This window comes from Bubalus kerabau, unplaced genomic scaffold, assembly GCF_029407905.1.
Source record: "Bubalus kerabau isolate K-KA32 ecotype Philippines breed swamp buffalo unplaced genomic scaffold, PCC_UOA_SB_1v2 scaffold_70, whole genome shotgun sequence".
Taxonomy (NCBI): domain Eukaryota; kingdom Metazoa; phylum Chordata; class Mammalia; order Artiodactyla; family Bovidae; genus Bubalus; species Bubalus kerabau.
Window position 1 is genome coordinate 712,498 of NW_026577924.1, and position 4,520 is coordinate 717,017.

General features: G+C 47.7%; 1 long non-coding RNA gene across 1 annotated transcript; it reads left to right on the forward strand.

Moving 5' to 3' along the window:
* Nucleotides 1-1,555: 1,555 nt before the first annotated feature.
* LOC129641036 (uncharacterized) lies at nucleotides 1,556-3,977 on the forward strand. Its single transcript, XR_008709055.1, has 2 exons — nucleotides 1,556-1,767; nucleotides 2,808-3,977. It is a non-coding gene; the product is annotated as an uncharacterized LOC129641036 (long non-coding RNA).
* The last annotated feature ends 543 nt before the right edge of the window (nucleotides 3,978-4,520 follow it).

Genomic DNA, 4,520 nt, shown 5'->3' on the forward strand with positions numbered 1-4,520 from the left:
CAGCCAGGTGGGTCGCAATGCAGACAAAGGAGCTCAGGAGCTGAGTGTCAAGGGAAGCATTGAAAGGACAGTGATGGATGCAGTCTGTTGCAAACTGAAGGAGGGTCCCTGCATGCCTCAGAAACGGCCTCTGGTGTGCAGGTGTCGAGAAGGGCCCCCACGGTGCAAAGGAAAGAGGGGTACTCGGGGGCAAAGGCTCTTGGCCTCTCCGGTAGCAGCTCCAGGTGGTAGCTCGTGAACAGTGGACAGCCAATGTGGTCACATGAGCGTGACGCTTATTCCCTCACAAAGAAAGAGAAAGGGGGCAGGGTGTGGGAGTACCTGGAGGATGTGGTGGGTTGGATGGAGGGACGTATCCTTCCTCTCTCCAGTGAAAATCGCTTTTTTGAGTCTCAGAGCTGCGAGAAGGCAGTTACCAAGTCAGTCCCCACAGTATCCGGTGTGGGCTGGGTGTCTTAGCCCCCGTCACATGGACAAGCCACCGTATGGCTTCCCTGAGTTCTAACAGCAGGATCGGGGGGTTTTGTCTAGGTACACACTTCCTTGCTCTAGCTGTGTTACCCCCTTCTCTGAGCCCCAGTTTTGTCCTCTAGAAAAAGGACATCGATTGCTACCTTAGCAGGTTGCTACCTTAATCCCATGAAGACTAATATGGTTGATACTACAATGAATAGCTGGCCTTAAGAGATACTGGGCTTCCCTGATAGCTCAGCTGGTAAAGGATTCTCCTGCCATGCATGAGACCCCGGTTTGATTCCTGGGTCGGGAATGCTGATCCGCTACACAAGGGACAGACTACCCACTGCAGTATTCTTGGGCTTCTCTTGTGGCTCAGCTGGTAAAGAATCTGCCTGCAATGCGGGAAACCTGGGTTCAATCCCTGGACTGGGAAGATCCCCTGGAGAAGGGAAAGGCTACCCACTCCAGTATTCTGGCCTGCAGAATTCCATGGACTGTATAGCCCACAGGGTCGCCAAGAGGTGGACACGACTGAGGGACTTTCACTTCACTTTCAAGAGATATGACCTGAATCCGGATTAAACTGGAGTCTCCCAGTGTCATCTGGCATTTCTTCCCTGAAGCCAGCCAAAACCCACACAGGTGCATTTCCAGGGTCTTCACGTAGCCAGCTGGACAGAAAACCCAGCGTAGTCCAAACAAGCTGACAGTCAAGCAGGAGAGGACTCACGGGCAGACGGCTTCCCTCCGGTCTCAGGTGGAGCCCAGGGACCACAGCAGGAACCGGCGCTCTCAACCCCTGGGCTCAGCAGCGCCCTCCTTCTCAGGCCAGCGGCTCTGCCCTAACGGGCGCAAGAAGGTCACCAACTGCCCCAGGTGAACTCACACCCCCTCCCACTGCTGCAGCCTGACCTCACAGGCCCCCACCCCTTCCGGCAGAGCCAGCCCTCCTCTTCCTTTGAATCCAGCCTGAGGCCTGGTCCTGGGTCCCGATTGGTCAGTGCCAATCATGGTGCCCAGGGATGGAGCACACTGATTGGCCAGGTCCAGGTCATGTGACCATACTCGCCAAGACACGTGTGAGCTGCTCACGCTCTGTCAGGGATGGAGAGAGTGCAATGCCCCCAGAGCAGGGCTGAGAGTCCGGTCACTCTGTCCGTGTGTTCAGTGTCCTGGGACATGCCTGAACATCATCTCTACACACCACTTTGTCTCCTCTGCAGACCAAATATTCATGACACACCTTTTCCCTTCCCAAGCGCTGTTTCACGCACTGACATTCAAGGGAGCAAGACCTCCTTTTGGAAGGTAGGTTTGGAGATCCTCTCTTAAACTCTGGGCTTGTTCCTTGTATCGTGTTAGAATAGTTTATTCAGTCTAAAAACCCTCACTGAGCACCACGACATGCTGCTTTGCCTATTCAGGATTCTTAGCTGTTCTGAGTAGAGGGCATGGCCTAGGGGCCTCCCAAAGGGAATGAATTTTGTCCAAGGAAGTACCTGAGAGGCTGAATCACTGAATCACTTTGCTGTAAACCTTAAACAAATTGTAAATCAACAATACCTCAATTTAAAGAAAAGATATTCCCTCATCAAAAATGGTTCGAAATTTTGTCAAGTTTTTCCTTCAATTGTTGGTTTTTACTATGTGTCTAATTGATTTGGTGCTGTCTTTTGAGGTAGGGATCCAACTTACTTTCCCACATGGACACCAAATTGTCCCAATGGGACGATTCCTTTGTCCTTTCTCCTGGAAATATCCTTTCTGCGTTTACACATTAAGAAGCTTCTTTTAAAAATGCCAAGTATCAAGAACTTCAGATCTTTGGAAATTTGTACAGCACCCCAGAAGCATGTTTCCGTTTCTGTGTCTTCTCTTCACACTTCACCATTGCCTGTTTCTAGTATACACAAGTACCCTCAGAGGGTTCTCTGTAGTGAACCATGTATGTTTCTGTGAGGACAGAGGATGTGAGCAGAGAGGAGGGACTGGGTGACCCTAGTGACCATGTAACCATGCTCAGCAACCCCAATATTAAGTCTGGCTGAGACTTCCTAAGGCAAGGTCTGTGTTTCTCCCTCTTGCTGTCTGGATATGCAAAATGATGTTGGTGGATTGGGACTTGGGTCCCTGGGTCCAGCAGTGTAGAGATATACCCATAGCCTGCTTTTCCATTATATTTTCCTCCTGTGGGCTCTGCTGAGCTGGTGTGGAGATATTTCTGCTAAAGGCTTGCGAGGTAGTCAATCCTTCTGCTTCTCATACCCTGCCCTGTCTGTACTTCTGTCATTTTTTTAAATATAGCTAATTTTCAATGTTGTTAGCCCTTGTGTCATTCGGACTCTCAGGCACCTGTGGTTTAATAGACCTCCAAGTCCCAAGAGCTCTTTGCCTGGTGGAGACCTGGAGAACTCAGGGAGCAGCACCACATCACACTGAAGCCCGGACCAGAGAGAAGGTTCTTGCCAGGAAGGCTCCATCCCTGCTGGGGGTGGGGGGGGGCGGTTCGGGGTTCACATCTGATTGTACATCCCCCGGGCCTTCGGTGCAGGCCCCACTCTGAGATCTGGAAAGGAGGTGGCTTCCCTCCCTGACACAGAACTAGTATATTTTTTTGTCCTCGTCATTGTCCAGTCCCATTTGGCTCCCAGGCTCTACACTTGACCCTCACCCACAGGATCAGAAGAGCCCAGTTCTAGAGGAGTTTCATACAAGGAGAGGCTCCCGGAGACACTCCAATGCCCGGGCCTAAATAAGCATTTCCTTGGAGTTTCACAGCCCTGGGAGGAGATACTGGGTTTGTGTCCATTTTACAGTTGAATATGTTGAGCCTCAGATCATTGTGTGATTTGCCCTGGGTCACTCTGCAGGTCAGTGTAAGGTGGGATTTGAATCCAGACTCTATGTCTTGGAGCCTGTGATTGTACAGGTGCTTCTGCTCGTCGGTAAAATTTATTTCATGTTGTTTTTTTTTTTTGATGCATTTGTATATGGTACTGTTCTGTTCTCTCTCTGATGGCTCATATCCTGCTACATTGCTGAGTTTATTAGTTTTAATACTTGTTACTTGGTGGAGTTTTTATGGTTTCATATAAATTCTGTCATAATCGAATAGTGGCAGTGTAACTTCATTTGTTCCAATGGGGATGCTTTTATTTCCTTTTCTTGCCTAGTTATTCTGGGTAGGACACTTCCACTACTATGTTGAACAAGATTGGTGAGAGTGGGCATCCTTGTACTATTCCTGATCTTTTAGGAAAATCTTTCACCTCTTTACCACTGACTTGGATGTTAGCTGTGGGCTTGTCTTATATACCCTTTAGGATGTTCCATGTTTAACCACTGTATTGAGAGATTGTACCAAAATTGATGTTACACTTTGTTGAAAGCTTTTTCTGCAATTATTGAGAAGATCACATGATTTCATTCTTAATTTTGCTCATATTGTGTATCACAGTGATTGATGTGCAAATACTAAATCATGCTTGCAGGCACAGAATAAATTCCATTTGATCATAGTGTATGATTCTTTTTAATGTGTCTTCAATTTGGTTTGCTAATATTCTTTTGAGGATTTTTACATCCGTGTACACCCGGGTCAGGGTTCTCTGGTGGTTCACATGGTAAAGAATCTGCCTGCAATGCGGGAGACCAGGGTTTGACCCCTGGGTCAGGAAGAGCCCCTTGAGAAAGGAATGGCTACACACTCCAATATTCTTGCCTGGAAAATTCTGTGGACAGAGGACCTGGTGGGCTACAGTCCATGGGTCACGAATAACTGGACATGACTGAGTGACTCACACTTACAAGAGTGCTTCTTGACATTCTTAATATCTAAATTTAAGATTTTATCTCAGTCAAAAATTACAGCCTCAGGCAAAAATGTCAAAAGTCCAAGAGTCCTTAGAAGTAAATGAGGATACGGCATAACAGATGAAAGCAAGAAGGACTCCACATAATGTACTTTTCATAAGAATTTTAGGCCTTCAGAGGAATTCTCACTGAACTGAATTAAAATGCAAGCTTTAGTTTAAAATGGAAACCTTTTTTGGTATTATGTT